This window comes from Vespula pensylvanica, chromosome 10 (genome assembly GCF_014466175.1).
Source record: "Vespula pensylvanica isolate Volc-1 chromosome 10, ASM1446617v1, whole genome shotgun sequence".
Taxonomy (NCBI): Eukaryota; Metazoa; Arthropoda; class Insecta; order Hymenoptera; family Vespidae; genus Vespula; species Vespula pensylvanica.
This window is the reverse complement of record NC_057694.1, coordinates 3,158,018-3,170,725: the sequence shown is the minus strand read 5'-3', so window position 1 is coordinate 3,170,725 and position 12,708 is coordinate 3,158,018. Positions and strand designations below refer to the sequence as shown.

Here is a 12,708-nt window from a genome sequence, read left to right as displayed (position 1 = left end):
TTTCTTTTTTTTTTTTTTTTTTTCTTTTCTTTAAACAGATAGTACCGACGTTTCTCGGTTGCATCGACTACTCTTAGATGATTTAAGAAGATTCAATTATAATATAGTTTTATTCGCGCGCGCGCGTACGTGCGTGCTCGCGCGGAGAGTACCGGATGTTCCAATGATATTTCCGCTAAAGGTTTCCAATTGCATTTATGGCTCACTCCGTCTCTGTTGCTTTCGCACGATCCTCCCTCCTCGTTCCTTTTCTCTCTCTCTCTCTCTCTCTCTCTCTTGCATTCTCCCATCTCTGTGATCTCCTTCTCCCCCGTTCTCTCTCGCCTTGCGCACACCGACAAATGGCATTTCGTTTCTGCACAAATCGTTTCTTTGCAATCTCGTTGCGCGGTAGAGACTCGCTCTTGTTCGTGTATATACACCTACGTGTGTACGTACATATGTGAACGTCGTATATATATATGTGTATGTATGCATTCGTATGTATACATATATATATGTGTGTTTGTGTGTGCGTGCATGTGGGTGGACAACCAAGCTATGTAAATATGGTTATACCGCGTTGCATGTTGATAATGAACGAGCTTGTGTTCGTGCAAAAGTATAGTGGGTTGTGGCTTGTGGTAAGGGCCCAGGAGAGAGAACGAGAGGTAGAAACACAATGGGGAGAGACCGGGCTAGGAAGCCGGAGGAACGAAGAAAGATAGATAGAGGTAGAGTGAGATATACAGTCAAAGAGGGAGAGAGGGAGAAAGAGAGAGGGAGAGAGAAAGAGCGAGAGAGACATAGGAAGGGGCATTTGCTTTTGTCGTGCTCGGTCGTTGCATGCGTCCGACAACCATATTCTCGCCAATTGCAACTCTGACACTGACAGTCGAATGACAATAAGTCAATGAGGACATTCGCATCGCACTCACGTTCGCATAGATTAGCTGTTCGTTCTCTTATCGCGTAAAACGGTTCGAACGGCTCGTTCGAACTTTCGATCCGTCGTCTTCGGCCGTCGTTAAATAAAAACCGATTATCGTCATAACCTCTCCTCTCAATCTTCTCGTCCTTCCTTCCTTGCTTCCCTTCCTTCTTCTCACCATCTATCTATCCATTCATTCATTTATCCATCCATCCATCCATCCATCTCTTCGTTCATCGCTACCACCATCTCACCTTTTCGTTCTTATAATCTAATACTTGACCATTTCCCGTATTTTTTTTTCTTTCTTTTTCTTTCTTTCTTTTCTTCTTTCTTTCTTTCTTTCTTTCTTTATTTCTTCCTTCCTTCTCCAACCCTCGAACGAGACGGACAAGGACGATCCGAAATAGTACCAAATCCTTCGAAGCTTCGTAGATATATACGAAAGAGAACAAGGGTGGCGCGTCCCTACTTTTACCGCACGTACTTCAGAAACTAGTTTTACGATAACTCAGACTTCAGCAACACCTATCGACCGCGCTAATCCGCGTACAAACTTTTTCCAACCCCCTCGTTTACTTACCTCCGCGACCTTTTCCAACGTGCCCTCCCATCGTGTGCGAACGCCGGTATCCTTCTTTGCTTTTCAACGAACTCGATATTTCATCGGTGACTCTCTCCTCATTTTTATCTTTCTCTTCTTTATTTCTATATCTTTATCATCGTTTAATCGAGATTTTATCGATTTGATTTCTGTATCTCTTCAATCGAAGAAACTTTTTAACCGTTAATTCGACGAACAGATACTTAATCGAAAATAATAAAAAAGAAAAAAGGTTAAGTAAAGAAGAATATTTTATTCATTGAATTGGGTTATTTTGTAATTTATTATCTCTAGTTTTCGTTTAACATGATACTTTATTAATCCGACGATTTTTGTATAATAGTTAATAGTAAACGGAGAAATTTGCGTAATTGTTACTTTTTATGGGTTTGATAATTTCTATGAATTAAAATATAGTACGAGCGTAATTATTCAGTCTATTGAAACATACCTCATTACTTCAACCTCATTATATATTTCCTTCTTTTAATATCTAATAATAATAATAATAATAATAATAATAATAATAATAATAATAATAATAATAATAATAATAATAGTAATAATAATAATAATAACAACAATGATAATAATAATAATAATTTTAATATGTTATTAATTCGCACCCGTGGAAAGATTTATCGTGAGATAAAAATGAAAATCCATCTAAATATAACTAAATAAAAATATGTTAGAATGTAAATCTGATATTCTCTATAAATTTGATAAATTTCTCTCTCTCTATCTCTCTTTCTCTCTTGCTTTCTTTATTATAATTAACGATTGAAAAGTGAGGTAATTTGTATTTAATCCACGTTTATTTCTGCTTATATTCGATACGGTGATCTCTCTATTACGATTAATAGTATGAATTCGAAACTATATCGATTTTGTAATTAACAGAACAAAAAGCCGAATAATGTTTCCGGGAAAAGGCCATTGTTACGGAGTATCTACGTCGTGTTAGACCAGTTAACAATGCGGCGATACGAATAAAACCTAGCGACAGGTAGCGCGAGATTAAGGTTTCGACTACCAACACGCAAACATAACGTGACATAACGTTCGTGCTTTCTTCAACGAATGCGTGCAACGCGACCTATTATTCATCGTTTCAGAAGAGATGTGCTTCGATCTATTCAATTCGCATTTAAATTTTCCGCTATCGATCTATCATATTGCGAGATGTTATCTTAATGATAGAACAATAATTTCTTTTTTATTGTTATTACTTTCTTTTTTCTTTTTCGACTTTATATCTAAATCGTCAAAACGAAACGATCGTCGTGAATCAACTGAACGAATAGGTTTTGTCTTATCGATAATCATATATATATACGACGATCACGAGAGTGATCATCGATCATGGAATCATTTGTCAAAGCGAACTTGTTGAAGAGAAAAGAAATTTTCTTTCTTTTTTTCTTTTTTTTATCTCGGGAATAAAACAAAAAGAAAGAAGAAAAAAGAAAAGAGAGGAAGGAAGAAGGAAAAAGAAGTAAAAAAGAAGTAAAAAAGAGAGAAAAAAGAGTAAGGAAAAAAAGGGAAAAACGCGTTAAATTCATTTTATATTTGTAATACGAACTCTTAGATTTCATTATAAGTCTTTTATAATATCAGCTTTAAACGGATAATAAACGGGAAGGAAAGAGCTCCGAGAAGAAGTTTCAAAGTTCCTAAAACCAAAGTGTATTATAATCCGTGGTACTCGAGAATGGGAAGTGAGTTATATTCGGGGAAAGGAAAGTAGACGTTTCCTAAATGAAAGCAAACCTTCCTAAATCGAGGTTTAATAGCAAAAGGCTATTAACAATATGCTATAACCAACGTCTATGTACATATATACGAAGGGTCGCGTCAAAGCTAATATGGTGGTAAGATGCTTTCTCTCTCTCTCTCTCTCTCTCTCTCTCTCTCTCTCTCTCTCTCTTTATCTCGTCAGATTGAAGGAAAAACTATATTTCATCCACGTATTTGAAACTTGAAAAAGAAAATGATATCAAAGTGTCAATTATCATTAATTACAAATATCGCCATTATATCGTGACAAGAACGAACGGAACGTCATTAAAGATGTCAGATTTGGCGTCCCGAGAATCGTACGAAATACATATAAGCTCGTCTTCTCGAAATAGAAAGAAAATGGACGGGCGCGTGGATTATTGGCACTTGAAAATAGAGAAAGAAAGACAGAACGAGAGAGAGAGAGAGAGAGAGAGAGAGAGAGAGAGAGAGAAACATTGTCGTAGCCAAGACACGTGCCATTTCCACCGTCATCTTCTTTCGAGGAATCGACTTTGAAAATACTATTACTTCATATTCTTCTTTTCTTTTCTTCTTCTTCTTTTTCTTATTACAAAATACATATATATATATATATATATATATATATATATATATATCTACATACGAGTAGATGTATAACGTCTTGTTTCAGATAAGATCCCATTTGATTCCGGTTACGAATGTCCTGCATTCATGATCGTTCTATACTTAAACCGTTTCGTATAAAGTTACGCCGTTTTGCTAGGAGAAGTTTAGCGAAGTAGAAACGAACAAGGCTATTGGAATTTCGAAAAGGCCCAGAGCTTCAGGTAGAACAAGCTGATTTAGAACATACCCCTGCTCGGCAAGCATTTAACCGAATGAGGAATTCATCTCCTCGCGCCCTCGACGAATACAAGCAGTGAGAGAAGAGATAAATAGGTAGATAGATAAAGAGAGAGGGAGAGAGAGAGAGAGAAAGACAGAGAGAGTGAGAGAAAGAGAGGGGGAAAGAGCAATGTGTAATATGATGAGACACGCACGTCCGCACACACTTTCTCACTCTACTCACACGTTCACCAGTGGTTACACCCACGTCGAGGTCTCTCCTTACACGTTACCGCTTGACTTGCGTTGTCCGGCTCCAGCTCTTTGACTCATCTCCTCCCTCTATCGCTCTTCCTTCTCTCTCTCACTCCCTCACTCTATCTTTCTCTATGCCTCTCTCTCTTCCCTCTCGGACCTTTCTCTTTCTCCGGATCTCACACAAACAGTTACGTATACACGCGATACCCAGTAACATTCGGCACTCGGTTCCACCATGCTCTCTCCCTTTCCAGTCTCGTGAGAGAGAAAGAGAGAGAGAGAGAGAGAGAGAGAGAGAGAGAAGAGAGCGAGAGAGGGAGTGAGCTTGTCATTCGTTATTACAATAGTGCGAGAGAGACAAACGTATACTGTGCATGTATATGATCTAACACATAGAGAAGCATCCATGCTGTGTACGTATATGTATATATATGTATATATGTATATATATATATATATGCTATGCGAAGAAGCGTCCGCGTAGCTCTTTGTGTATGTATGTGTACGTGTGTGAGTGAATAAGAGAGCGAGCAAGCGAGGGAGTGAGTAAGAGACCGAGTGAATAGTGCAAGAGAGAGAAAGAGAGAGAGAGAGAACGAGAGAGAGAGCAAAGCTGGAACGCGGTAGACAAAGAGAAGAAAAGGGAGGAAGCGTTGGCAAGTGTAAGTGAAACAGCGATGCGCTGGGTAGGATGAGAGAGAAAGAGAGAGAGAGAAAGAGAATGATAGAAAGAGAGAGAGAGAGAGAGAGAGAGAGAGAGAGAGAGAGAGAAGAGCAACGAGGAGAGGTGGAAGATTAAGAAACACACGAGCGCGAGGGAGATGCGACAACGCGGTGAATTCATCCGCGCGGTGGGTGGAAAGGAGACGGAAGCTGGGTGGATACTAGTGTCGAGTGCGCGAGGTGGGACGAACCAACGAGATAGAGAAAGAGAAAGAGAGAAAGAGAGAGAAAGACAGAGAGAGAGAGAGAAAGAGAAAGAGAGAGCAGAGGTGTCGATAAAGATTTTCTAACGTTCGTATTATATTCCACGCTACACGGCGTGTGCTTTTGTAGAAAGAGTAAGGTATTCGGATTAATGCGCTCTTGTACCACGTGACTCTCTCTCTCTCTCTCTCTCTCTCTCTCTCTTTCTCTTTCTCTTTCTCCTTCGACATTATTATAACCTACAAAGTTACTATTTCCTTGTTGGGGGCGCGAATAACAACGATCGAATATCTTCCTTAACGACTTTTTATCTTATTCCCATTATTTGATATGTACTAGATGAAAGAAAATAAGAAAAACTTACTATGGTAACAACTAATCGCGCGAAAAGAGTTAATCGAATTTGTGGGAAATCGTCCAACGTAAAGGCACTTAACATATACGTTAACCTACGTATGTACGTACTTACGTGTATAATATGTATATATATATATATATCTATATACATATACATAGCACGCACGAGAAGCATCGTCCAGCAAAGAGCGTTACGAAATCGTTCGAAAGAGAGAAACAGCGACGGCGAGTCGCCCCCATCGGTCGACGCCCTTGACTCAAGGCGAAGCGAGAAACGAGTAAGAAGAGAGGAGTGCCGCGGGGAGTGGGAGCGGGAGGGAACAGGGGGAAGGGGAAGCGTTCGGTTAGTTGGTGGATGGCTGAGGAGAGGGGAGGAGAAGCGAGCACGCGAGAGAGCCTTCGTTTCTCTCTCTCTCGCTCACTCCTTTCTCTCTCTCTCTCTCTCTCTCTGAATCTCTCACTCCGTTCTCTCTTTCTCTGTGTGTCGAGAGCGACCGTGAGCTCTCATTGGTCGTTCTCGGTCGTATCTCTCTCTCTCTTTCTCTCTCTCTCTTTCCCTCTGCGCGTGTGAGTGCGCGCCACCAAGCGGCAGCGGCGGCGACGACGAACGGCGTTCACACGTTTCCCGTCATCCACTTGGCTACCCGGCTCGTAGTCAAGCGTCGTACGCCGCACGGTGCGTATCGTGTTTGGTCACGTATCGTATGTTACGTTTAGTATCGCGAACGAGCCGGCCCGCAACCGTTTCCTCTTGATTATTTGCGCGTTCGATAAACGTGTGTATATATTGTTGTGTGCGCGCGCGAGAAAGAAAGAGAAGGAGAATCCTTCGAAGGTAGTGCTCTCCATCGACAAGTGTTTCTCCTCGTTGTTCCTGTGAGAGAGAAAGAAAGGGATTGAGAGAGAGAGAGAGAGAGAGAGAGAGAGGGAGAGAGAAAGACAGAGTGTGCGAGATAGTATCTCGGTGAGTGTGTTCTTGTCTTTTTTGTCTCTCTTTTTTTTTTTACCGCAGTGCCAAGGTGTATATAACGAAATTTACGAAAGCATTAAATCGAACGATTTTACTGAAAAATACTTGGATATAATAGAATCGAAGGAATACGAAGACGAGATTCGTTGGGTAATGTCTTTTTTTCCCCTCTTTTATTTGTTTATTTATTTTGTTTTCTCCGTAATTACCATAGAAAAGCTCATCCTCCGTTTTTAATGTCGATCGTTATTCGATAAGAGTTAAGAAAGATCTTAGAACTTAGTTCAACTACGCAAATTCGTACTCTAATATTTTCGTCGTCTACGAAGGAGGTTAGAAATCGAACGATCAAGGTGGAAAGATCGATCGAATGGCGCATAGACGCGATGACGGTCACGCGCGACAATGAGAAAGGCATATAATACACCAGTAGTAGGAGACACGTAATTTCCCTGTTATATTCCTTGCGACTCAATATCGCCTCTGTTAATTACAAATATCGTAGATCCTATCGCATACGTATTAACGTCGAGTTTAATCTTGATGACTCGCTTTGTCATTTAACCTCGCAAATTCGTCGCAAATACAAAATGTAATCGTTTGGATAACTACGTAATATGTATATGTATTTGTGTACGTACGTAGATACTCGTCCTTTCGTCTCTTTGTAATAATAACAACATCGACATTGATACACTGCGTTTATGTGTATATTTGTATATATGCAATATGTATATATATATATATATATATATATATATATATATTACGTATATATAATCGAACACGAACGAATGAACGGACAACGATAAAAAACTAAAGTGAGGTTAAGTTCGTCCGTCCATCCGTTCGTGTCCCTCTTTTACGAGAGCTCCAATTTCAATCGTCTTTAACGTTTCGTCCAAGTCCCCGAGCGTGGGTTCCACTTAACATCGATGGTTTCTTAATTCGTTTAGTTCAGTAGGTTAGCTCGCGGGCTTTGAATCGTTCGCAACAAGTGTATTTATATCGTAACGAAAATTTATTCGTACGAACGTGAACGTCTTCTTTTCTCTGTGACGATTTCGTTTCGATTAGTCATCAGCCACGAATTTGCGTTTGCCTTTCTTTTATTTATTTTTCTTCCTCTTCTTTTTCTTTCTTTTTTCTGTTACTTCTTCTTTTTCCTTAATTATATTTTTCTTTTTTTGTATTATTATTATTATTATTATTATTATTATTATTATTATTATTATTATTATTATTATTCGTTTTTTTTGTTTTTCTTTCGCCTTAACCAACAACCATTATTATACTCGTAATCGCGGTAAAAATTCGATTATCTCGAGCGTGCCAACGATAATGGACGTTCATTAAGTTATCGTTACGCGTACATACGTACATACGTACATACGTACATACGACATACGTAAATACCAACATACATATGTGCCAAATATTTTCACTCGGTTAAATATCCCTCCGTTAGAGAGAGAGAGAGGGGAGAGAGAGAGAGAGAGAGAAAGAGAGAGAGAGAGAGTATCGTAACTCCTGCAACTTTCCAAGAGTAACAAAGTTACTTATGTAGCAATTTTATTTTATCTCCCACCTCGCTCGTTAGTTCTCTACTGCTTTCTTTTCTCTCTCTCTCTCTCTCTCTCTCTCTCTCTCTCATTCTCTTCTTCTTTCTTTCTCTCTTCTTTTTTTTCTGTTATTTATTATTCAAGAAGAAACGAGAACTTAACTTTTACCTTATCCCAATGAATTACTCCATCCATTTAGATAAGACCACGACGAGCCCATCTTTTTTTCTTTTTTCTTTGTCTTTCTTCTTTTCTTTCTTTTCTTCCATAACCCTCGAATCGTTTCGAAACAGTTCGATTAATTAACAACAAGCGAGAAAAAATATAAAGAAATAAGTAGAAAGAGAAAAGAAAAGGAGAGAGAGATCCTGCTCTCGGACAAACAAACAAATAAACGAACGAAAGAACGAACGAACGAACGAACGGGGCAAAATAAAATGAAACAAAAGATAATTATCGAATATGACACTTTACTTAAATGAAAACATTTCATTCAATACGTCGTTATAGTTAAGTCTCGAACAACAATTTCGTCCGGAAAAGGGATAATGTAACGAGCTGGCAAAGCTGCTTGGAATCTTTCCTCCTCGTCGGTTTATTAAGTAGTGCCGCCTGCCAGCACGTACAAGCAGGACCAACAGCTGCGAGAGTAGTAGATTACTGGAAAGTGGTGGAGGCGGTGAGAGAGAGAGAGAGAGAGAGAGAGAGAGAGAGAGAGAGAGAGAGAGAGAGAGAGAGAAGGGTAGAGATAGATAGATAGAACGCGCACGCCTCAAAGTAAGCGACTAGAGAGAGAGAGAGAGAGAGAGAGAGAGAGAGAGAGAGAGAGAGACTAAGTGAGTGATAGAGAGGGAGGAGAGTGGAAGGGAATATTCAGAGGGGACCGACGATGATCGTGAATTGGCATTCTAGTCTCGTTAAATCATCGAGACGATAGTCACATTTTTCTAACATTTTTCTAACATTTTTCTAACATTTTTCTTTTCCTTTTTCTTTTTTATCATATACTGTTATTTTCTATATCTCTGTCTTTTCTCTTTTCAATTTTTTCCTCTCAATTTCTTTTTCTTCTTTCTCTCTTCCTTTTTTCTGTTATTTCCTTTTTTTTTTTTCTTTTTGTACACACTAGCATAGTTCTCTTTCTATCTCTTAGTCACGTTCTTGTAACACACACGTTTTTTTAATTTTTTTCTTTGGCTCTTTTTTTTACATTCGCATAGTCCTTTCTCTCTCTCTCTCTCTCTCTCTCTCTCTCTCTCTCTCTCTCTCTCTCTCATTCTTTTATCTCACGAGCGCATGCGCCGAACATGAACGTTCGAACGATAGCACATATTCGCACGACAATCCCTTTGTCTCGCGGCTAATCGCGCTTATCGGCTCGTAAACCGCGTTGTCTCTCTCTTTCTCTCTCTCTCTCTCTCTCTCTCTCTCTTTATCTATCTATCTATCTCTCTCTCTATCTCTCTATCTATCTATCTATCTATCTATCTATCTATCTATCTATCTATTTATCCGTTTATTCCTCTCTTTCTCTTTTTCTCTTGTTCTCTTTCTAGTTCACGTCCTCCTTCCTCTCCCCGGCCACCTCCTTCTCTACCTCTTTCTAGTAGACTTCGAAACAGTCATGACAATACGCTGCCTTGTTTTTGCACGCGAGGTCACCCGAGAACGGTTCTTATAAGTCGACTCTTTCCACCTCGATCCTTATCGTTTATCTCGTATACCCCGTTCTCCTCCTCATCCTGCTCCTCCTCCTGCTGTTCTTCCTTCTCCTCTTCCTCCTCTCTCCCTCCCCTCCTTTCCCTCCTCTTCTTTTCCGCCTTTATAAACGACCCTATTGTTCCTCGATTATCGGGAACGCGTAATACGATTATTAACGCTTTTACGATGGAAGATCGATAGATCGTAGAAAGGATCGATCTTTCTTTGTCATCTTTCTTTCTTTTATTTTTATTTTTATACTCATTTATTTATTTATTTATTTGTTTGTTCGTGTTCTTTTATAGATTGACGTATAATCCAACTTTTCTCTTTCGCGTTTAGAAAAAAATTATATGATTCGGAATTCAATAGATTCAGTGCAAAAATTATGTAATTATAGATAGTATTACTTTTGTTATAGTATAATTGTACTATACTAAATATAAAAATTCTATTTATTAAACGAACTCCGTTAGGAAGTAACAATTAATTTTCCATCGATGAAATGAAATCAAACTTCACAGATATAAATTTACAAGTATACGATTTCGAATTAACATACGTTATAATAGGTTAACTCTATGCGATCATATTTTTTCAGATATAAAGGTAACACATTAGTCGAAACGATTATCCGTGGTATGATACAGCTGGTGAATCGAGTAAAACAAATTTATTTAATTATACAAATATTATTACATCTTTTGAACCATTTGTATATTCATACATATTTAATAATTTGCTGTTAATTGAAAGATAAACACTTGTAGCATATATAATTATAACTGCGCTGAGTGAGATCAGATATTCGAGCGGAAAAATTTTCATTTGAATGATTAACGTTCATCAAAGATAAAAAGGAAAGAAAGAAAGAAAAAAGAGAAAAAGAAAAGAAGAAAATTCGTGGTTTTTATTCTGAAATAATGACATATAAATTTTGATTCGGTAATTGTTAATTGATCATTTAAAGCGACTCGTTACGAAATCCGATATTAAGAAAATAACTTATAAGAAGAAGATTTAATGTCTTAAAAGAATTTGATAAAAAGAAACGTGTTCAATGATGGATCGATGAAAATAAAGATTTACGATCACTCGAGTATTCGGTACGTGATCGAAATCATAAATTGTGTCTTACAAATTACGTAAATAAATAGATAGATAGATAAAGAATATACGTGCACATGCGGGCGCGCATGCGAGTGTGCACACATGTGTATGTATTCGTTGTTGTTTATCCGACACCTGTAATTTATATATCTCTGATGAGCGGGCAATAGAGTATAAGTGTCAATATAATTAGTTTTACAGAGAAGTACTTATAAATTGTATCTAATATTTAAAGTGTAATTTATATATATATATATATATGTAAGATCAGATGTTAGATTTTGAAGAGATTTTGAAAACTGATAAACCATGTCTTGTCCCATTGGACTTATAAAATATACAATGCATACCATAAATAAAGGATAGCGATGTATAATAGTATATAACCGTGTTTATTAAATTTTTATTTTTATTCAATGTCGACTTATACTCATTTGCCGGTACACCGAGAGATTATGGTCGAGCTAAGTCGCATTAAAAAAAAAAAAAAAGGAAAAATACAGAGAAAAGAAGAAAAAAATCGCGAAGAGGTGAGAATAGACGTACATAACTCTCGATCGTTAATTAACGCGGCGCGTTTTCGTCCTAATAGCCGTGTACGGTGTGGAGAATCCTTTAAAAAGCCGTAAGCGCTCGCTCGCTCGCGCAAATACCCCCGTGCTTGGTCGTCGCGATAACGATCAAAAAAAAAAGGTGGGGAAGGGGGAGGGGAGGGGGAGGGAAAGAAATCACGAGGATCGCGTGGTTAAGGATCTCGAAAGCGATTATACGAGATTCGCGATAACTTTCTTCGTGACTCGTTCGTCCCCTAGTATTGTGTCTGTCCCTGAGTGTTGCCCCTCGCCATCATCAACGGATCGATTCGATTTCTCTCGATCGGTATGAGGAAGAACGCATTAGTTGCCCTTTTTTTCTTCGTTTTCCTTTTTTTTTTTTTCTTTTTAATTTGATTTTATTGATATAACGAGAACACTATACTATCCATTTTTATTTTCTTTTTCTTCTATTTCTTATTCTTTTCTCAAAGAAAATTTATCTAATACGACACTTGCGATATTGTTTTATGTAATTTGTACTTAAGATGTTACATTATGAAGATGACGTTAGAGAGAAGGAGAGAGAGAGAGAGAGAGAGAAAGTGAAAGAAAGAATTCGTTTAATTAGAATCGTTTGAAGAGATTAATTATTTTGTTTTCTTTTTCTTTAATTGTCCTTTTTTTTTTCTTTTTTCTTATTTATCTGCAATCGCGCGCGCTTATAAGTACGTATGTACATATTATTCTCGTTTATACTCGTTTCACAAATTAGCCACTTACCAGATTAAAGATAGAAGATAACTGCGTTACACGTATACAATATATGCGCGGAAAGACACGTATCGATTTTATCTTGACGGTCATCGCGCGTTACTCGCGTTAAATGTTCGATAGCGATTCTTCCCGGTTATTACGATAACGATTATCTATTTTACTGTGCAAGCAGGAAGAGAAGTTTACGTGTGAATATACATATATACACATAGACATATATATATATATATATATATATACTCACGTAATGTATGATAATAACATATAATGTATAAATATATATGTATATATGCGTGTATACATATACATATGAAGGAAAGGTAAAAGTATATACTGGTAAAGAGAAAAAGATAGAGAAGTCGAAATAGAAACACAGAGAGAGAGAGAGAGAGAGAGAGAGAGAGAGA

The 12,708-nt window shown here is 37.8% G+C and overlaps 1 protein-coding gene across 11 annotated transcripts in view; it reads left to right on the top strand.

Moving 5' to 3' along the window:
- Positions 1–6,252: 6,252 nt before the first annotated feature.
- LOC122632348 (protein groucho-like) overlaps positions 6,253–12,708 on the top strand; it is an 89,853-nt gene continuing 83,397 nt past the window's right edge. For 5 of the 11 annotated variants that reach the window (XM_043819048.1, XM_043819056.1, XM_043819055.1 and 2 more), the window contains exon 1: positions 6,255–6,612. The gene's annotated coding sequence lies outside the window, so the exon portion shown is untranslated. Of the gene's footprint in view, positions 6,613–12,708 lie in introns of all 11 variants that reach the window. The other 6 variants (XM_043819049.1, XM_043819052.1, XM_043819045.1 and 3 more) reach the window with 3 other exon arrangements.